At 43.1% G+C, this 21,479-nt stretch overlaps 7 non-coding genes and 5 pseudogenes across 7 annotated transcripts; all 12 read left to right on the top strand.

Moving 5' to 3' along the window:
- The first annotated feature begins 1,035 nt into the window (after positions 1–1,035).
- On the top strand, positions 1,036–1,226 carry LOC141221162 (U2 spliceosomal RNA). Its single transcript, XR_012289206.1, has one exon. It is a non-coding gene; the product is annotated as a U2 spliceosomal RNA (small nuclear RNA).
- Positions 1,227–2,338: 1,112 nt separating this feature from the next.
- Positions 2,339–2,454, top strand: LOC141221629 (U2 spliceosomal RNA; annotated as a pseudogene).
- Positions 2,455–2,979: 525 nt separating this feature from the next.
- On the top strand, positions 2,980–3,161 carry LOC141221540 (U2 spliceosomal RNA). Its single transcript, XR_012289569.1, has one exon. It is a non-coding gene; the product is annotated as a U2 spliceosomal RNA (small nuclear RNA).
- A 1,115-nt stretch (positions 3,162–4,276) lies between these two features.
- LOC141221616 (U2 spliceosomal RNA) lies at positions 4,277–4,392 on the top strand (annotated as a pseudogene).
- A 524-nt stretch (positions 4,393–4,916) lies between these two features.
- On the top strand, positions 4,917–5,101 carry LOC141221547 (U2 spliceosomal RNA). Its single transcript, XR_012289574.1, has one exon. It is a non-coding gene; the product is annotated as a U2 spliceosomal RNA (small nuclear RNA).
- Positions 5,102–6,216: 1,115 nt separating this feature from the next.
- LOC141221452 (U2 spliceosomal RNA) lies at positions 6,217–6,407 on the top strand. Its single transcript, XR_012289484.1, has one exon. It is a non-coding gene; the product is annotated as a U2 spliceosomal RNA (small nuclear RNA).
- A 6,382-nt stretch (positions 6,408–12,789) lies between these two features.
- On the top strand, positions 12,790–13,026 carry LOC141221592 (U2 spliceosomal RNA; annotated as a pseudogene).
- Positions 13,027–14,141: 1,115 nt separating this feature from the next.
- On the top strand, positions 14,142–14,332 carry LOC141221163 (U2 spliceosomal RNA). The gene has a single exon (XR_012289207.1). It is a non-coding gene; the product is annotated as a U2 spliceosomal RNA (small nuclear RNA).
- Positions 14,333–15,447: 1,115 nt separating this feature from the next.
- Positions 15,448–15,539, top strand: LOC141221638 (U2 spliceosomal RNA; annotated as a pseudogene).
- An 809-nt stretch (positions 15,540–16,348) lies between these two features.
- LOC141221584 (U2 spliceosomal RNA) lies at positions 16,349–16,528 on the top strand (annotated as a pseudogene).
- Positions 16,529–19,481: 2,953 nt separating this feature from the next.
- LOC141221612 (U2 spliceosomal RNA) lies at positions 19,482–19,674 on the top strand. Its single transcript, XR_012289621.1, has one exon. It is a non-coding gene; the product is annotated as a U2 spliceosomal RNA (small nuclear RNA).
- Positions 19,675–20,789: 1,115 nt separating this feature from the next.
- LOC141221535 (U2 spliceosomal RNA) lies at positions 20,790–20,980 on the top strand. Its single transcript, XR_012289564.1, has one exon. It is a non-coding gene; the product is annotated as a U2 spliceosomal RNA (small nuclear RNA).
- The last annotated feature ends 499 nt before the right edge of the window (positions 20,981–21,479 follow it).

Here is a 21,479-nt window from a genome sequence, read left to right on the forward strand (position 1 = left end):
GGACTCTTTGGCTTTGCTTTTCTTCTCCTCATTGGATTTTTCATGTTCAAAGTTGCAGAAGCCAGATTACAAGCTCATTTTGGTTCAACTTCAGCAACTGTGCATTGCATTGCCATGTAATGTGATGCAATGCTATCTTTCTAGCTCTCCCTTTTTACTTCCTTTTGGATAAACAGACATATTAGGCAAGCATTTTGGAGCTTTCACCTAAATAACTACAGGTGGTGAGATAAGCTGCACAATATAATTGACCTTTCAGTATATTGTTGCACACACACCATCTATTTAGCAAATGCCCTTGTTATCAACAGCAGCCTTTTAAACTCACCTGAGCTAACAGGTATGTGCGCTGGTTACTCTGCTGCGCTTAAAATTTCTTTTTTGGTTTGCTACAATGCCTTTTCTGAAACGTTGTCTCCTTCTGCTGGAACACTGACTTCTTTCATTTAATGCCTGCAGACTATAAAAGAGAACCCAACCCAAAAAGTTTGGTTGATTAGTCTGTGGCATTCTGTTAAACTGTTGCTTATGGCGGTCTCTGTGAGCTTCTCAGCGACATTCAGCCAGCCAGGTATCCTGCCTGCAGAAGATGGAATGTGGCAATGGAACGCTGGCTGCGCGTGTCATAATAGGCTCTGAGCCTTTATATACCTGTGCACAGCAGCAGCCACCTTCAGTCTGCTGCTGGACAGCCAGCAGCAGCAGCAGCAGGAGAGGTATGTAATCAGGAGCCCTCCTGCTAAGGGTAGACAGCTGCTCGTTCCACCCCACCCCCCGCCTTAATTGGTTCTCCTCCCTTCCAACGGTGTTGAGGCGGGTGGGAACAGCAGGGGGTGAAGGTGCTGTGTTTAAAGAGGTGGAGTTATGCAGATCTAAAACGCGTGGATTGCAGCAGCAGCAAGCCGAAAAGTGCAGGCATGTAAGGGATCTAGAGGTTGACAACATGTCTTCTTAACGGGAGTCCAGGAGCTCATCTCCACAAATGGACTTTTCAGGATCCTTGGGTGGCTCCGTAGTTTGAAACCAATTCTGGTTATCGCTTCTCGGCCTTTTGGCTAAGATCAAGTGTAGTATCTGTTCTTATCAGTTTAATATCTGATACGTCCCCTATCTGGGGACCATATATTAAATGGATTTTTAGAACAGGGAGATGGAAAAAGAGCTTGCTCTGTCCACTCCACGCATTGACCTGGTATTGCAGTATCTCCAGGACCGGTGCACCCCTTCTTTAATGCAGTTTCTAAAATCAGAAAGAATTGAATTCAATGTTTTTTGTTCATTTTGCTTGTTTGTCGGATTTTGGGATGGACTCTTTGGCTTTGCTTTTCTTCTCCTCATTGGATTTTTCATGTTCAAAGTTGCAGAAGCCAGATTACAAGCTCATTTTGGTTCAACTTCAGCAACTGTGCATTGCATTGCCATGTAATGTGATGCAATGCTATCTTTCTAGCTCTCCCTTTTTACTTCCTTTTGGATAAACAGACATATTAGGCAAGCATTTTGGAGCTTTCACCTAAATAACTACAGGTGGTGAGATAAGCTGCACAATATAATTGACCTTTCAGTATATTGTTGCACACACACCATCTATTTAGCAAATGCCCTTGTTATCAACAGCAGCCTTTTAAACTCACCTGAGCTAACAGGTATGTGCGCTGGTTACTCTGCTGCGCTTAAAATTTATTTTTTGGTTTGCTACAATGCCTTTTCTGAAACGTTGTCTCCTTCTGCTGGAACACTGACTTCTTTCATTTAATGCCTGCAGACTATAAAAGAGAACCCAACCCAAAAAGTTTGGTTGATTAGTCTGTGGCATTCTGTTAAACTGTTGCTTATGGCGGTCTCTGTGAGCTTCTCAGCGACATTCAGCCAGCCAGGTATCCTGCCTGCAGTAGATGGAATGTGGCAATGGAACGCTGGCTGCGCGTGTCATAATAGGTTCTGAGCCTTTATATACCTGTGCACAGCAGCAGCCACCTTCAGTCTGCTGCTGGACAGCCAGCAGCAGCAGCAGGAGAGGTATGTAATCAGGAGCCCTCCTGCTAAGGGTAGACAGCTGCTCGTTCCACCCCACCCCCCGCCTTAATTGGTTCTCCTCCCTTCCAACGGTGTTGAGGCGGGTGGGAACAGCAGGGGGTGAAGGTGCTGTGTTTAAAGAGGTGGAGTTATGCAGATCTAAAACGCGTGGATTGCAGCAGCAGCAAGCCGAAAAGTGCAGGCATGTAAGGGATCTAGAGGTTGACAACATGTCTTCTTAACGGGAGTCCAGGAGCTCATCTCCACAAATGGACTTTTCAGGATCCTTGGGTGGCTCCGTAGTTTGAAACCAATTCTGGTTATCGCTTCTCGGCCTTTTGGCTAAGATCAAGTGTAGTATCTTTTGAAAAGGCGGTTTTGTCCTTGGGCTGCTCTAGTAAATTGATGCACATTACACACTGGTTTGGTGCACTTGTTAGTACGCCAGGTGGCTCATAGAGTCATCTGATGGAAAACATGGCCCTCCAGGATCGAAGTCACTAGGCTGGGTAAGTGTGAGGGCCTTGGAGCAATGTGCCCCAGGAGTAGGCGCCCTGGTGGGAGTCCAAGCTTACTGGGACTGGGAACCCCAGAAAGACTTGGGCTTCGTAGCACGCCGCACCTTTGCCAATCATACTTTCTGAGCAACACCCCCTATTCCTGGCCTCCGGGCTAGGAAGGGGAATTTTTATAAACCCGGTCGGAGGTCCGGTCAGCTTTGGGCTGAGAAACCAACACAGGCTCCAGCTCCACTAGGGTGGCAGCCTAGCTGGACGCTGGGAGCACGAAAACGGCTCTTCTCTGGCTTCGGCAAGAGAGAGCATCGGAGATCCCCGACCCTCGCTGTGGCCTTCTGGCTCGGAGGGATGGGGATGGTTTATTGGGGACCCTCTCCTCCGGGAAGGGTCCACATGAATCCTCGCCTCGTGCGCTGTTTTGGTGTGACTTCGGTCACATTTTTCAGTGCCTTGGATGCAGCTTCAATCAAAAAATCTGTTCTTATCAGTTTAATATCTGATACGTCCCCTATCTGGGGACCATATATTAAATGGATTTTTAGAACTGGGAGATGGAAAAAGAGCTTGCTCTGTCCACTCCACGCATTGACCTGGTATTGCAGTATCTCCAGGACCGGTGCACCCCTTCTTTAATGCAGTTTCTAAAATCAGAAAGAATTGAATTCAATGTTTTTTGTTCATTTTGCTTGTTTGTCGGATTTTGGGATGGACTCTTTGGCTTTGCTTTTCTTCTCCTCATTGGATTTTTCATGTTCAAAGTTGCAGAAGCCAGATTACAAGCTCATTTTGGTTCAACTTCAGCAACTGTGCATTGCATTGCCATGTAATGTGATGCAATGCTATCTTTCTAGCTCTCCCTTTTTACTTCCTTTTGGATAAACAGACATATTAGGCAAGCATTTTGGAGCTTTCACCTAAATAACTACAGGTGGTGAGATAAGCTGCACAATATAATTGACCTTTCAGTATATTGTTGCACACACACCATCTATTTAGCAAATGCCCTTGTTATCAACAGCAGCCTTTTAAACTCACCTGAGCTAACAGGTATGTGCGCTGGTTACTCTGCTGCGCTTAAAATTTCTTTTTTGGTTTGCTACAATGCCTTTTCTGAAACGTTGTCGCCTTTTGCTGGAACACTGACTTCTTTCATTTAATGCCTGCAGACTATAAAAGAGAACCCAACCCAAAAAGTTTGGTTGATTAGTCTGTTGCATTCTGTTAAACTGTTGCTTATGGCGGTCTCTGTGAGCTTCTCAGCGACATTCAGCCAGCCAGGTATCCTGCCTGCAGTAGATGGAATGTGGCAATGGAACGTTGGCTGCGCGTGTCATAATAGGCTCTGAGCCTTTATATACCTGTGCACAGCAGCAGCCACCTTCAGTCTGCTGCTGGACAGCCAGCAGCAGCAGCAGCAGGAGAGGTATGTAATCAGGAGCCCTCCTGCTAAGGGTAGACAGCTGCTCGTTCCACCCCACCCCCCGCCTTAATTGGTTCTCCTCCCTTCCAACGGTGTTGAGGCGGGTGGGAACAGCAGGGGGTGAAGGTGCTGTGTTTAAAGAGGTGGAGTTATGCAGATCTAAAACGCGTGGATTGCAGCAGCAGCAAGCCGAAAAGTGCAGGCATGTAAGGGATCTAGAGGTTGACAACATGTCTTCTTAACGGGAGTCCAGGAGCTCATCTCCACAAATGGACTTTTCAGGATCCTTGGGTGGCTCCATAGTTTGAAACCAATTCTGGTTATCGCTTCTCGGCCTTTTGGCTAAGATCAAGTGTAGTATCTTTTGAAAAGGCAGTTTTGTCCTTGGGCTGCCCTAGTAAATTGATGCATATTACACACTGGTTTGGTGCACTTGTTAGTACGCCAGGTGGCTCATAGAGTTATCTGATGGAAAACATGGCCCTCCAGGATCGAAGTCACTAGGCTGGGTAAGTGTGAGGGCTTTGGAGCAATGTGCCCCAGGAGTAGGCGCCCTGGTGGGAGTCCAAGCTTACTGGGACTGGGAACCCCAGAAAGACTTGGCTTCGTAGCACGCCGCACCTTTGCCAATCATACTTTCTGAGCAACCCCCCCTATTCCTGGCCTCCGGGCTAGGAAGGGGAATTTTTATAAACCCGGTCGGAGGTCCGGTCAGCTTTGGGCTGAGAAACCAACACAGGCTCCAGCTCCACTAGGGTGGCAGCCTAGATGGAAGCTGGGAGCACGAAAACGGCTCTTCTCCGGCTTCGGCTAGGGAGAGCATCGGAGATCCCTGACCCTCGCTGTGGCCTTCTGGCTCGGAGGGATGGGGATGGTTTATTGGGGACCCTCTCCTCCGGGAAGGGTCCACATGAATCCTCGCCTCGTGCGCTGTTTTGGTGTGACTTCGGTCACATTTTTCAGTGCCTTGGATGCAGCTTCAATCAAAAAAAAATCTGTTCTTATCAGTTTAATATCTGATACGTCCCCTATCTGGGGACCATATATTAAATGGATTTTTAGAACAGGGAGATGGAAAAAGAGCTTGCTCTGTCCACTCCACGCATTGACCTGGTATTGCAGTATCTCCAGGACCGGTGCACCCCTTCTTTAATGCAGTTTCTAAAATCAGAAAGAATTGAATTCAATGTTTTTTGTTCATTTTGCTTGTTTGTCGGATTTTGGGATGGACTCTTTGGCTTTGCTTTTCTTCTCCTCATTGGATTTTTCATGTTCAAAGTTGCAGAAGCCAGATTACAAGCTCATTTTGGTTCAACTTCAGCAACTGTGCATTGCATTGCCATGTAATGTGATGCAATGCTATCTTTCTAGCTCTCCCTTTTTACTTCCTTTTGGATAAACAGACATATTAGGCAAGCATTTTGGAGCTTTCACCTAAATAACTACAGGTGGTGAGATAAGCTGCACAATATAATTGACCTTTCAGTATATTGTTGCACACACACCATCTATTTAGCAAATGCCCTTGTTATCAACAGCAGCCTTTTAAACTCACCTGAGCTAACAGGTATGTGCGCTGGTTACTCTGCTGCGCTTAAAATTTCTTTTTTGGTTTGCTACAATGCCTTTTCTGAAACGTTGTCTCCTTCTGCTGGAACACTGACTTCTTTCATTTAATGCCTGCAGACTATAAAAGAGAACCCAACCCAAAAAGTTTGGTTGATTAGTCTGTGGCATTCTGTTAAACTGTTGCTTATGGCGGTCTCTGTGAGCTTCTCAGCGACATTCAGCCAGCCAGGTATCCTGCCTGCAGTAGATGGAATGTGGCAATGGAACGCTGGCTGCGCGTGTCATAATAGGCTCTGAGCCTTTATATACCTGTGCACAGCAGCAGCCACCTTCAGTCTGCTGCTGGACAGCCAGCAGCAGCAGCAGCAGGAGAGGTATTTAATCAGGAGCCCTCCTGCTAAGGGTAGACAGCTGCTCGTTCCACCCCACCCCCCGCCTTAATTGGTTCTCCTCCCTTCCAACGGTGTTGAGGCGGGTGGGAACAGCAGGGGGTGAAGGTGCTGTGTTTAAAGAGGTGGAGTTATGCAGATCTAAAACGCGTGGATTGCAGCAGCAGCAAGCCGAAAAGTGCAGGCATGTAAGGGATCTAGAGGTTGACAACATGTCTTCTTAACGGGAGTCCAGGAGCTCATCTCCACAAATGGACTTTTCAGGATCCTTGGGTGGCTCCGTAGTTTGAAACCAATTCTGGTTATCGCTTCTCGGCCTTTTGGCTAAGATCAAGTGTAGTATCTGTTCTTATCAGTTTAATATCTGATACGTCCCCTATCTGGGGACCATTTATTAAATGGATTTTTAGAACAGGGAGATGGAAAAAGAGCTTGCTCTGTCCACTCCACGCATTGACCTGGTATTGCAGTATCTCCAGGACCGGTGCACCCCTTCTTTAATGCAGTTTCTAAAATCAGAAAGAATTGAATTCAATGTTTTTTGTTCATTTTGCTTGTTTGTCGGATTTTGGGATGGACTCTTTGGCTTTGCTTTTCTTCTCCTCATTGGATTTTTCATGTTCAAAGTTGCAGAAGCCAGATTACAAGCTCATTTTGGTTCAACTTCAGCAACTGTGCATTGCATTGCCATGTAATGTGATGCAATGCTATCTTTCTAGCTCTCCCTTTTTACTTCCTTTTGGATAAACAGACATATTAGGCAAGCATTTTGGAGCTTTCACCTAAATAACTACAGTTGGTGAGATAAGCTGCACAATATAATTGACCTTTCAGTATATTGTTGCACACACACCATCTATTTAGCAAATGCCCTTGTTATCAACAGCAGCCTTTTAAACTCACCTGAGCTAACAGGTATGTGCGCTGGTTACTCTGCTGCGCTTAAAATTTCTTTTTTGGTTTGCTACAATGCCTTTTCTGAAACGTTGTCTCCTTCTGCTGGAACACTGACTTCTTTCATTTAATGCCTGCAGACTATAAAAGAGAACCCAACCCAAAAAGTTTGGTTGATTAGTCTGTGGCATTCTGTTAAACTGTTGCTTATGGCGGTCTCTGTGAGCTTCTCAGCGACATTCAGCCAGCCAGGTATCCTGCCTGCAGTAGATGGAATGTGGCAATGGAACGCTGGCTGCGCGTGTCATAATAGGCTCTGAGCCTTTATATACCTGTGCACAGCAGCAGCCACCTTCAGTCTGCTGCTGGACAGCCAGCAGCAGCAGCAGCAGGAGAGGTATGTAATCAGGAGCCCTCCTGCTAAGGGTAGACAGCTGCTCGTTCCACCCCACCCCCCGCCTTAATTGGTTCTCCTCCCTTCCAATGGTGTTGAGGCGGGTGGGAACAGCAGGGGGTGAAGGTGCTGTGTTTAAAGAGGTGGAGTTATGCAGATCTAAAACGCGTGGATTGCAGCAGCAGCAAGCCGAAAAGTGCAGGCATGTAAGGGATCTAGAGGTTGACAACATGTCTTCTTAACGGGAGTCCAGGAGCTCATCTCCACAAATGGACTTTTCAGGATCCTTGGGTGGCTCCGTAGTTTGAAACCAATTCTGGTTATCGCTTCTCGGCCTTTTGGCACGATCTGTAGTTGGTTGTGACATTGGGCTGAAGGTTACTGTGGTGGCAGAACCGATTCTTGGCCTTTGGAGATATCCAGTGCTGCTTTTGGGAATCGGTGCTAAAGCTGCAGTGCCTTTTCTTTACGGAGGACGGTGTGTTGGAGGGAGGACGAACTTCGTGGAGGCTGCGATCCGTGTGTGATATTTTCCTTGGTATCTGGAAAAGAAGAGGAAAATCATGGAGACAAGGAGAAACCCTGGAGGAAGGAAGGAGAATCATGCAAGCAACCCGAATGATTATTTCTCGGAGGAGCATCCGCTGAAGGACACCATCAGGTTCGTGGTTGCTCCTGACCACCGGCAGGTGAAAGATTCTCAATTTATTTTCAATGTTATTTGTAAGCTCTTGAAGATCGACAAGGAGCATCTTTTTTGCTTTCAATCTTTTTTTTCTCGAGGACTTTATGATGTTACGCTTAATAAAGCCTCGCAGTGTGAAAGTGCCTACGCTCTTTATGAAGTAAATAAAGAGAAGGTAGAGCTGGAGGGGGTGAAAGTAATCCCCTCTTTTCAGTTTTCAATGAAAGTACTGACGATTCATTTGTTTAGTCCATTTATTACAGACTCTGAGGTTGAAAGTTACCTATCAATGTATTGTGACAAAATCATCCCTAAGAGACGCGGGGAAACACAGTTTGGAGTGTGGAACGGGAAACGTGTGTATGTGGTATCATTTAGGAAGAACCCGAATGAGGAGGGGGGCGTGTCCAGACCTCCGCCACAGGTTTATATCAACCATAGCCGCGGTTATTTATTCTTCCCAGGGATGCCACACTACTGCCGTGTGTGTAAAAAATATGGACATCTGGATGCAGAATGTAACAAGTGTTTTAGTTGCATGGGTACTCCTCACCAGATGGATGAGTGCCCTAAAAATAAGAAAAAGGATGTAGAGGAGATGGACACATCGCCTGAAGAACAGCAACAAGAAGCTAAAGACGATGTGGAAGCAGGCATTGCTGCTGAAGAGGAAAAAGGGGAAGAGGAGAAAGAAAGGAGTGAGAAGGAGGAGACAGACAGAAAGAGAAAAGAGGAAGAGGAGGGACGGGCAATGAAGGAGAAGAAGAAGGAGGAACGGGTTAAAAAATCACAAGAAGAAGAGGAAAGGAAGTTGGAAGAAAGGAAGAGAAAGAAGGAAGAGGAAAAACAGAAGAGGATAGAGGACATAGAAAAAAGGGCCATGGAGATAAAGAAACAGATGGAAAGGAAAAAGAGAGAAGAGCAGAAGAAAGAAGATAAGAAGAAAGAAGATAAGAATGAAAAGAAGAAGATAGAACAGAAGAAAGAAGATCAGAAGAGAGAAGAGAAGAGTCAAATGTTGCAAGAAATTTCTCCACTAAGTAAAGGGAGTAGTTGTGGAGGGGAAAGTGATATTCCAGAAGTAGTGGAGTCCACTCCTACTAATTCCCTGCCGCAGAGCTTACCTTGCGCGCAGGTACAAATGGACTGCACAGAAAAATCTCTAAAAAGAAGTGTGGATAGAAGTGATAATGAAGGAATACCATGTGGTGGGAAAGTAAAGGCATTAGAAGAAACAAGTCTGCTGGGGAGTGTGTCATCTTCGGATGTATCAGATCTGGAGGTAGACCCATCTTCTCCGGCAGTAGAGAATGAGGGCGGAGGGAAGAGCCCTGCACTAAATGTTAGAAGATGATCCGCTCAATGTCCCTGAATGTTCAGGGGTTTAACGACCTATATAAGAGAACTGCTTTATATGATTTTTTAAATAATGAAAATATTGATTTTATCTTTCTACAAGAATGTAATTTGACAAAAAAAATAAGCTATGAATATTTACAGGGTATATGGAAGGGTAACTTATGCTTTTCTGGTGGGAACGAGTCAAAAAGTGATGGTGTGGGGTTTTTATGCTCTAAAGATTGGGAGATTGTAAATTATGAAGAGATATACCCTGGGAGGATTTTAAGAATTGATGTGCAGAAAAATGGGAAGAAAGTGAGGTGTTTTAATGTGTATGCAAATGCAGAAAAAGCCTTGAGATTACATTTGTTTGAACTGTTGCAGCTGTTTTTACCTGGAGTAGATCCATTAGTTTTAGGTGGGGATTTTAATTGTCATTTAAAAAATGTAAAAGATGGGTCAGCTTCATGTCTTAGAAATATTTTAGCAGCTTTTAATCTTAAAGATACATGGGCATTAGATGGACAAAAAAAGGAGCATGAAGTCACTTGGGTGGGGAGAGGTGTTTCATCCAGAATAGATTATATTTTTATATCTCAAGCCCTAACATGCTCAGGTTTTAAAACGCATTCAACACCTTTTTCAGATCATAAAATAATAGAATGTAGTTTTAAAATAGAATCAGATGTGGATAAAAGACCGTCACACTGGAAATTTAATGTATCCCTACTACAAGACGAGGTGGTTATGGAAGGTTTTAAAAAGCTGTATGAAAAACTGAAGCTAAAAAAAACGTTTTTTAAATCTATTTTTAATTGGTGGGATTTTGTCAAGAAGGAGGTAAAAATATTTTTTATTAAAGAAGGAAAGAAGAAAGCTGCTGCAAAACGTATTTTTTATAATGATCTTAATGCTAAACTGCAATGTTTTTTTCACCTCGAAAATAACGGATGTGATCTGCAGGAGGCGATCCGAACAACAAAAGAAAAGATCCAAAACTGCCTGAAAGAAAAAGGTAAAGAAATTATTTTTAATTCCCGAGTAAAAGTTTTAGACGAGGATGAAAAATGCACAAAATTCTTTTTTAAAAAAATATGTGACAAGAAGGATTATATGAAGGTTTTGGAAGGAGAAACAAGTTTGGAGGGGAAGAAGATGAAAGCAAAAGAATTTTATGATGATTTATTTTCTGTTAAAAACACGGATGTGTCTCTAAAAAAACATTTTTTAGAAGGACTGGAAAAAAATTTTAATGCGGAAGATAAATCTTTTTTAATAGGGAATTTTACTAAAGAGGAAGTTTTTAATACAATTAATATGCTACAAAATAACAAAACGCCGGGAGCAGATGGACTACCTGTTGAATTTTACAAGTGTTTATGGGAGATCATGGGTGAGGATTTTTATGAAGTAATTTTAGAAGCAGAAGCATCTTTTAGTGTCCCAGAGTCGTGGTGGGAGGGTCTTATTGTTTTATTATTTAAGAAAGGAAATAAAGAACTGATTAAAAATTGGAGACCAATAACCCTTTTAAATACGGACTGTAAGGTATATGCAAAGTTACTAGCAAATAGATTAAAAAAGGTAATCGGCTCAGTAATAGAAGTGGATCAGACGTGTGCAGTGCCAAATCGGAGAATCAGCGACTCATTGATTTTAATCAGGGATGTTTTATGGGATGTTTTAGACAGAAAACAAAAGCTTGCTCTAATTACTTTGGATTTTGAAAAAGCGTACGATAGAGTTGCCCATGATTTTTTATTTGCAGTTTTAGAGAAAATGGGATGCCCGGATGTTTTTAGCAAACGTATTAAATCTCTTTACAAATCATGTTTTAGCAAAATATCTATTAATGGTTTTTTATCTGATAATGTAAAAATAAACTGTGGCGTTAAACAGGGGTGTCCCTTATCCCCTATTCTTTTTAGTTGTGCAATTGAACCACTTTTAGCAGCTTTTAGGAGAGATAAGGTAATCAATGGTTTTTTTATTCCCGGGAGTTGCAATGAACAAGTTAAAGTGGTGGCATATATGGATGATGTGACGGTTTTAGTTAAAGACACTAGAAGCATGAACAGAGCCATAAGAACAGTGGATTGGTTTGGGGGCGCATCGGATTTTAAAATTAACATGGAAAAATCTGGTATTTTAACTGTTGGTGATTTTATTGTAGATTCTGAGTGTAAATTAACAAGAATGAATGAAGTAAAAATTTTAGGTATTTATTTCTCAGAGTCAGGTGGTAATGTAAGAAATTGGGAGTCTCTGCTGGAAAGAGTTAAGAAAAAGATTACTTTCTGGCAGTTGAGAGATCTTACCCTGGAAGGAAAAATTTTAATTATTAGACAGGTTTTACTCCCAATGTTTTTATATGTCTCAACAGTTTTTATCCCCCAAAATAATATCATGAAGAGAGTTATTAAGGTATGTTTTAATTTTTTATGGAGATCCAAGATGGAAAGAGTAAAGAGAGAGGAGATATATAAATCAAAGAAAAAAGGTGGGAAAGGTTTTCCGGATATTAGGTCCTTTTTATATGCAAAGTATGTAGCGAACTGTGTATGCACTTTATTAGGACCAGGCTCTAAGCTAAAGTTGTTTTCTATATATAATTTAGGTTTCTATATTAGAAATTATAAATGGTTGGAGATGTCTCTAAATAGGCCTTATAGGTTTTTACCTCCAGGAAATTATATTGTTTTAGAAAAAATTTTAAGAGATTTTAAACTTAAGATGGTCGAAATAAATGTTCTTAAATGCCATACAAAAATCCTAAAAATCCTGGAAGAGAGAATAGGTATCAGTCCTGTGGAACATTTTTCATTCAAAATTGTGGAAAGAATCTGGATGAATGTAAATTATAGTGTGTTATCTAATGAACACAGGGATTTACTCTGGTGTATAGTAAAAGACTGCCTGCCAACCCGTGAGTTCCAACACAGGCGTGGGTTGGTAAGATCTGAAGTGTGCCCAAGATCCAGGTGTGGGAATAGTGAAACACCCATGCACATCTTCTGGAATTGTAATTTTGCACAGACAATATGGAGGAAAGTGTGCAATATAGTGAGAGCTGTGAGTACTGTTAATTTTTTGGATTTTAACAGAGTATTTTATGGGATGGGGATAAGAGAGGAGGATTTTAAAATTGTATGGATTATTATTGCATGTGTGAAGGCGGCATTGTGGAAAGCAAGGAACATTTTAGTGTTTAAACATAAGGAAGTAACAGTCGACCAGTGTATTAAATTATGTCTAAGTTATTTGTACATGTATTTCTGGAGGGACAAAATGACGCTTGGCAAGGTGAAAGCAAATGAGAAATGGAAACAATGTAAATGGAATGAACTTACCTTGTAAGATTTGATTTTTTGAAAACCTGTGGAAAAACAAAAAAAGAAGAACAAAAACAAACAAAAAAAAATAGCCAAAACTATATAATTTTTAAAAAAAAAAAAAAAAGAGGGAAAAAATAAATAAATATATATATATAAAAGAAAAAGAAAATAAAAGATTTGGAGAAGTATTAAAATTGGTAGAATGCACGATGATGGATTTGAGTCTTCTTATCTTTTTGTTGATTCCAAGACTTTGTAATCTGAGTGTAAAAAAAAGAAAAGAAAGAAAAAAAAAAAAAAAAAAAAAAAAAATCTGTTCTTATCAGTTTAATATCTGATACGTCCCCTATCTGGGGACCATATATTAAATGGATTTTTAGAACAGGGAGATGGAAAAAGAGCTTGCTCTGTCCACTCCACGCATTGACCTGGTATTGCAGTATCTCCAGGACCGGTGCACCCCTTCTTTAATGCAGTTTCTAAAATCAGAAAGAATTGAATTCAATGTTTTTTGTTCATTTTGCTTGTTTGTCGGATTTTGGGATGGACTCTTTGGCTTTGCTTTTCTTCTCCTCATTGGATTTTTCATGTTCAAAGTTGCAGAAGCCAGATTACAAGCTCATTTTGGTTCAACTTCAGCAACTGTGCATTGCATTGCCATGTAATGTGATGCAATGCTATCTTTCTAGCTCTCCCTTTTTACTTCCTTTTGGATAAACAGACATATTAGGCAAGCATTTTGGAGCTTTCACCTAAATAACTACAGGTGGTGAGATAAGCTGCACAATATAATTGACCTTTCAGTATATTGTTGCACACACACCATCTATTTAGCAAATGCCCTTGTTATCAACAGCAGCCTTTTAAACTCACCTGAGCTAACAGGTATGTGCGCTGGTTACTCTGCTGCGCTTAAAATTTCTTTTTTGGTTTGCTACAATGCCTTTTCTGAAACGTTGTCTCCTTCTGCTGGAACACTGACTTCTTTCATTTAATGCCTGCAGACTATAAAAGAGAACCCAACCCAAAAAGTTTGGTTGATTAGTCTGTGGCATTCTGTTAAACTGTTGCTTATGGCGGTCTCTGTGAGCTTCTCAGCGACATTCAGCCAGCCAGGTATCCTGCCTGCAGTAGATGGAATGTGGCAATGGAACGCTGGCTGCGCGTGTCATAATAGGCTCTGAGCCTTTATATACCTGTGCACAGCAGCAGCCACCTTCAGTCTGCTGCTGGACAGCCAGCAGCAGCAGCAGCAGGAGAGGTATGTAATCAGGAGCCCTCCTGCTAAGGGTAGACAGCTGCTCGTTCCACCCCACCCCCCGCCTTAATTGGTTCTCCTCCCTTCCAACGGTGTTGAGGCGGGTGGGAACAGCAGGGGGTGAAGGTGCTGTGTTTAAAGAGGTGGAGTTATGCAGATCTAAAACGCGTGGATTGCAGCAGCAGCAAGCCGAAAAGTGCAGGCATGTAAGGGATCTAGAGGTTGACAACATGTCTTCATAACGGGAGTCCAGGAGCTCATCTCCACAAATGGACTTTTCAGGATCCTTGGGTGGCTCCGTAGTTTGAAACCAATTCTGGTTATCGCTTCTCGGCCTTTTGGCTAAGATCAAGTGTAGTATCTGTTCTTATCAGTTTAATATCTGATACGTCCCCTATCTGGGGACCATATATTAAATGGATTTTTAGAACAGGGAGATGGAAAAAGAGCTTGCTCTGTCCACTCCACGCATTGACCTGGTATTGCAGTATCTCCAGGACCGGTGCACCCCTTCTTTAATGCAGTTTCTAAAATCAGAAAGAATTGAATTCAATGTTTTTTGTTCATTTTGCTTGTTTGTCGGATTTTGGGATGGACTCTTTGGCTTTGCTTTTCTTCTCCTCATTGGATTTTTCATGTTCAAAGTTGCAGAAGCCAGATTACAAGCTCATTTTGGTTCAACTTCAGCAACTGTGCATTGCATTGCCATGTAATGTGATGCAATGCTATCTTTCTAGCTCTCCCTTTTTACTTCCTTTTGGATAAACAGACATATTAGGCAAGCATTTTGGAGCTTTCACCTAAATAACTACAGGTGGTGAGATAAGCTGCACAATATAATTGACCTTTCAGTATATTGTTGCACACGCACCATCTATTTAGCAAATGCCCTTGTTATCAACAGCAGCCTTTTAAACTCACCTGAGCTAACAGGTATGTGCGCTGGTTACTCTGCTGCGCTTAAAATTTCTTTTTTGGTTTGCTACAATGCCTTTTCTGAAACGTTGTCTCCTTCTGCTGGAACACTGACTTCTTTCATTTAATGCCTGCAGACTATAAAAGAGAACCCAACCCAAAAAGTTTGGTTGATTAGTTTGTGGCATTCTGTTAAACTGTTGCTTATGGCGGTCTCTGTGAGCTTCTCAGCGACATTCAGCCAGCCAGGTATCCTGCCTGCAGTAGATGGAATGTGGCAATGGAACGCTGGCTGCGCGTGTCATAATAGGCTCTGAGCCTTTATATACCTGTGCACAGCAGCAGCCACCTTCAGTCTGCTGCTGGACAGCCAGCAGCAGCAGCAGCAGGAGAGGTATGTAATCAGGAGCCCTCCTGCTAAGGGTAGACAGCTGCTCGTTCCACCCCACCCCCCGCCTTAATTGGTTCTCCTCCCTTCCAACGGTGTTGAGGCGGGTGGGAACAGCAGGGGGTGAAGGTGCTGTGTTTAAAGAGGTGGAGTTATGCAGATCTAAAACGCGTGGATTGCAGCAGCAGCAAGCCGAAAAGTGCAGGCATGTAAGGGATCTAGAGGTTGACAACATGTCTTCTTAACGGGAGTCCAGGAGCTCATCTCCACAAATGGACTTTTCAGGATCCTTGGGTGGCTCCGTAGTTTGAAACCAATTCTGGTTATCGCTTCTCGGCCTTTTGGCTAAGATCAAGTGTAGTATCTTTCGAAAAGGCGGTTTTGGATGTTGGCCGCCCTAGTAGATTGATACATTATGCACACTGGGGTTTAGGCGCTTGTTAGTATGCCAGGTGGCTAATATAGTCATCTGGTGGAAAGCATGGCCCCCCAGGATCGACGCCATTGGGCCGGGGAAGATCGAAAGCCCGAAGTGTGAAGTGCCCCAGGAGTGGTGACCCTGGGGTGCCTTAACTCACTGGGATTGGGAACCCCACTTGAGTTTATGGCACATTTGCACAAGCACTTCAAATTTTCTTTCTTCGCACACACCCTTATTCCGGGCCTTCTGGCCTTAGGATGGGGAATTTTTCAATTCCCGGTCGAAGGTCCGGGCAGTATTATACTGTGAAACCTTCACTATTTATTTAATTTCTTTGTCACTGTGTGTCCACTTATTCACGTGTGTCACGTCCTACTAGGATTTTGTCGGGATGCGGTTCCCTTACGGGTTCCTCTCTTGGCAGGTCTAGGGGGGGAGTGTGTGGCCATCAGGTTCCGCTCCCCCCTGAACCCCCCTGGCTCTCCTCTTTCGGGAGGAGAGCGTTGTTGGCTCCCCTCTTTCGGGAGGGGAGCACAGTCTTTGGCTCCCAGTGCCTTGCTCGGGTGAGAACTCGGGCAGGTGCTGGTGGTAAGATTGGGTCGCCTCTGGCTTCGGCTGGAGGTGGCTTTTTGTCCCTGTTCCTCGCTGTGGCCTTTTGGCTCGGAGGGACGGGGAATGGTTTGGGGGACCCTTCTCCTTTTGGAGAGGGTTTCATGAAGACCAGCATCCTAGTGCACTTTTTTTGTGGCACTTGTCACTTTTTTAAGCGTACTCGGGTTTTGTACACGAATTCGGGCTTTCGCCAAAAGAATTTAAAAAAAAAAAAAAAAAATCTGTTCTTATCAGTTTAATATCTGATACGTCCCCTATCTGGGGACCATATATTAAATGGATTTTTAGAACAGGGAGATGGAAAAAGAGCTTGCTCTGTCCACTCCACGCATTGACCTGGTATTGCAGTATCTCCAGGACCGGTGCACCCCTTCTTTAATGCAGTTTCTAAAATCAGAAAGAATTGAATTCAATGTTTTTTGTTCATTTTGCTTGTTTGTCGGATTTTGGGATGGACTCTTTGGCTTTGCTTTTCTTCTCCTCATTGGATTTTTCATGTTCAAAGTTGCAGAAGCCAGATTACAAGCTCATTTTGGTTCAACTTCAGCAACTGTGCATTGCATTGCCATGTAATGTGATGCAATGCTATCTTTCTAGCTCTCCCTTTTTACTTCCTTTTGGATAAACAGACATATTAGGCAAGCATTTTGGAGCTTTCACCTAAATAACTACAGGTGGTGAGATAAGCTGCACAATATAATTGACCTTTCAGTATATTGTTGCACACACACCATCTATTTAGCAAATGCCCTTGTTATCAACAGCAGCCTTTTAAACTCACCTGAGCTAACAGGTATGTGCGCTGGTTACTCTGCTGCGCTTAAAATTTCTTTTTTGGTTTGCTACAATGCCTTTTCTGAAACGTTGTCTCCTTCTGCTGGAACACTGACTTCTTTCATTTAATGCCTGCAGACTATAAAAGAGAACCCAACCCAAAAAGTTTGGTTGATTAGTCTGTGGCATTCTGTTAAACTGTTGCTTATGGCGGTCTCTGTGAGCTTCTCAGCGACATTCAGCCAGCCAGGTATCCTGCCTGCAGTAGATGGAATGTGGCAATGGAACGCTGGCTGCGCGTGTCATAATAGGCTCTGAGCCTTTATATACCTGTGCACAGCAGCAGCCACCTTCAGTCTGCTGCTGGACAGCCAGCAGCAGCAGCAGCAGGAGAGGTATGTAATCAGGAGCCCTCCTGCTAAGGGTAGACAGCTGCTCGTTCCACCCCACCCCCCGCCTTAATTGGTTCTCCTCCCTTCCAACGGTGTTGAGGCGGGTGGGAACAGCAGGGGGTGAAGGTGCTGTGATTAAAGAGGTGGAGTTATGCAGATCTAAAACGCGTGGATTGCAGCAGCAGCAAGCCGAAAAGTGCAGGCATGTAAGGGATCTAGAGGTTGACAACATGTCTTCTTAACGGGAGTCCAGGAGCTCATCTCCACAAATGGACTTTTCAGGATCCTTGGATGGCTCCGTAGTTTGAAACCAATTCTGGTTATCGCTTCTCGGCCTTTTGGCTAAGATCAAGTGCAGTGATCTACCGGTTGCTGCCTTGGTCTTGGCTGAGAGGTGCCTTGGGTACCCGGCTCCTTGGCCTCGGGGGATCGCTGCATGTGGCAGTGCGGCTTCACCCCCTTGCTGCTTTTGGGGAGCCGGATTAGTCCCGGGGCAACGAGGGGCGATCAGCCTGCCTGCTTTTTTTAAGTAGGCGAGGAGGATTTTTGCCACCTTTGGTGTGAAGATATGGACGGGAGAAGCCCAAATATGCTGACCTGTGAAGAGGTCCCAGTTTTTGCAAGATTGAAGAATGCAGTGCGGTTTATTTTTTTGGATCCAGAGAAGAAGAAGTCTGGCTTGTTTTTTTTGGTAGAGAAGATTTTGTTTGAACTATTGGAAGTTCAAATGGAACAAGTTTTGTCTATGTTGGAGTTCCCGAAGAGAGGGATATATGATGTTATTTTTTGTTCAGAAGATATCTTTTCTGACTTTTGGAAGAGAATGGATCTAGTGAAGGAAGATTCGATACTTGAAGGTGTTTTTTTTGTGTCGCATTTTCCTAGGAAGTAAAGGCTAATAGTAATAAGGATGTATAGTCCTTTCATATTGGAAGAAGAGATCATGACCTTTTTATCCCGGTACTGTGAGAAAGTGAGTTCTGCTGGCAAAATGTTTAACCGATATGGTTTTTGGACCACGAGGTGGAGGTTCCTGGTCAAGTTCAAGGAAAGTTCGGATGGTGTTGTGGTACTCCCACCAAGTAGATTCAAAATCGGGACAGTTAATGGAGATATGTTCTTTACAGGTATGCCGAAGTTTTGTAGGCGTTGTAAACAGTATGGCCATGAAAAGGATTCCTGTACATTACAGTGGTGTGCCAAGTGTGAAGAAGTGGGACATAAGGCAGAGAATTGTGAAAAAAGTAAGAAATGTAATCTATGTGGTGGCAGTGGTCATTTATATGATTGCTGTCCTGTCAATAAAAGGGAGGAGAAGTCAGTTGACAAGGAAGATGGAAAAGAAGAAGAGTCTGAAGCTGCCCCCCATGATGAAACGGAAGAGAACATATCTCAAAAGAAGGAGGAACAAATAAGAGATATAAGAAAAGAAGGTGATCATATGGAAGAAGATACTGAGAGTGATATCACAGACGTTGAGATTGAAAATACTAGCTTGGAAGAAGAAGTGGAGGTGGATAGGGAGTCAGAAGATCAGGAGGAAAGTGAGTCCTCCAGTCAGGATGAAAAGGAAGGTGCTGTAAGTAATATGGAAGAGGAGGAGGAGGGTGAAGAAACTAGTGAAGAAGAAAGAGAGGATGTCGCATGTGAAGCCAGAGAAGAAATTGAAGGAGTTTTGTCATCTGGGAAGGACTCTAGTAAAGCAAAGGATGTTTCAGAAAAAAATATGAGGGAGATGGAGGAGAGACAAGAAGTGTTGAAAATGCTAAATAGTTGTGAAGGGGGGAGTCAGGCTAGTCTAAGGCGCAAAGTGTGGAATAACATTTATAGCGATATGCATCGTTTTTTTTCAACTTACAGAATACCTCAGTCGTTGGCTAAAGAGGTAGAAGAAGCTTGGGATGGTCGGTTTCTGGATGGAAGGCTTTTGAATGCCTTGGCAGCATATGGCCTGAAGAGAGGAATGTTGCCTTAAATCGTAATGGTAAAGATTGTAATGTTGTGATGTAAAGAATATGGAATAACTGTATTGTGATAATATAAACGTATATATATAAAATAAGATTGGAAAAATGGATATATGACCCACAATGATGGATAACAACCTAATACCATTTGGAAATCATTGCAAAGCATGAAATGGTAAATATGGGACTTGTAATCTGAGTGGAAAAAAAAAAATAAAAAAAAAAAAAAAAAATCTGTTCTTATCAGTTTAATATCTGATACGTCCCCTATCTGGGGACCATATATTAAATGGATTTTTAGAACAGGGAGATGGAAAAAGAGCTTGCTCTGTCCACTCCACGCATTGACCTGGTATTGCAGTATCTCCAGGACCGGTGCACCCCTTCTTTAATGCAGTTTCTAAAATCAGAAAGAATTGAATTCAATGTTTTTTGTTCATTTTGCTTGTTTGTCGGATTTTGGGATGGACTCTTTGGCTTTGCTTTTCTTCTCCTCATTGGATTTTTCATGTTCAAAGTTGCAGAAGCCAGATTACAAGCTCATTTTGGTTCAACTTCAGCAACTGTGCATTGCATTGCCATGTAATGTGATGCAATGCTATCTTTCTAGCTCTCCCTTTTTACTTCCTTTTGGATAAACAGACATATTAGGCAAGCATTTTGGAGCTTTCACCTAAATAACTACAGGTGGTGAGATAAGCTGCACAATATAATTGACCTTTCAGTATATTGTTGCACACACACCATCTATTTAGCAAATGCCCTTGTTATCAACAGCAGCCTTTTAAACTCACCTGAGCTAACAGGTATGTGCGCTGGTTACTCTGCTGCGCTTAAAATTTATTTTTTGGTTTGCTACAATGCCTTTTCTGAAACGTTGTCTCCTTCTGCTGGAACACTGACTTCTTTCATTTAATGCCTGCAGACTATAAAAGAGAACCCAACCCAAAAAGTTTGGTTGATTAGTCTGTGGCATTCTGTTAAACTGTTGCTTATGGCGGTCTCTGTGAGCTTCTCAGCGACATTCAGCCAGCCAGGTATCCTGCCTGCAGTAGATGGAATGTGGCAATGGAACGCTGGCTGCGCGTGTCATAATAGGCTCTGAGCCTTTATATACCTGTGCACAGCAGCAGCCACCTTCAGTCTGCTGCTGGACAGCCAGCAGCAGCAGCAGCAGGAGAGGTATGTAATCAGGAGCCCTCCTGCTAAGGGTAGACAGCTGCTCGTTCCACCCCACCCCCCGCCTTAATTGGTTCTCCTCCCTTCCAACGGTGTTGAGGCGGGTGGGAACAGCAGGGGGTGAAGGTGCTGTGTTTAAAGAGGTGGAGTTATGCAGATCTAAAACGCGTGGATTGCAGCAGCAGCAAGCCGAAAAGTGCAGGCATGTAAGGGATCTAGAGGTTGACAACATGTCTTCTTAACGGGAGTCCAGGAGCTCATCTCCACAAATGGACTTTTCAGGATCCTTGGGTGGCTCCGTAGTTTGAAACCAATTCTGGTTATCGCTTCTCGGCCTTTTGCCTAAGATCAAGTGTAGTATCTGTTCTTATCAGTTTAATATCTGATACGTCCCCTATCTGGGGACCATATATTAAATGGATTTTTAGAACAGGGAGATGGAAAATGAGCTTGCTCTGTCCACTCCACGCATTGACCTGGTATTGCAGTATCTCCAGGACCGGTGCACCCCTTCTTTAATGCAGTTTCTAAAATCAGAAAGAATTGAATTCAATGTTTTTTGTTCATTTTGCTTGTTTGTTGGATTTTGGGATGGACTCTTTGGCTTTGCTTTTCTTCTCCTCATTGGATTTTTCATGTTCAAAGTTGCAGAAGCCAGATTACAAGCTCATTTTGGTTCAACTTCAGCAACTGTGCATTGCATTGCCATGTAATGTGATGCAATGCTATCTTTCTAGCTCTCCCTTTTTACTTCCTTTTGGATAAACAGACATATTAGGCAAGCATTTTGGAGCTTTCACCTAAATAACTACAGGTGGTGAGATAAGCTGCACAATATAATTGACCTTTCAGTATATTGTTGCACACACACCATCTATTTAGCAAATGCCCTTGTTATCAACAGCAGCCTTTTAAACTCACCTGAGCTAACAGGTATGTGCGCTGGTTACTCTGCTGCGCTTAAAATTTCTTTTTTGGTTTGCTACAATGCCTTTTCTGAAACGTTGTCTCC

The sequence above is a fragment of the Phyllobates terribilis genome, unplaced genomic scaffold, assembly GCF_046119375.1.
Source record: "Phyllobates terribilis strain yellow unplaced genomic scaffold, ASM4611937v1 Scaffold_325__1_contigs__length_2139453, whole genome shotgun sequence".
NCBI lineage: Eukaryota > Metazoa > Chordata > Amphibia > Anura > Dendrobatidae > Phyllobates > Phyllobates terribilis.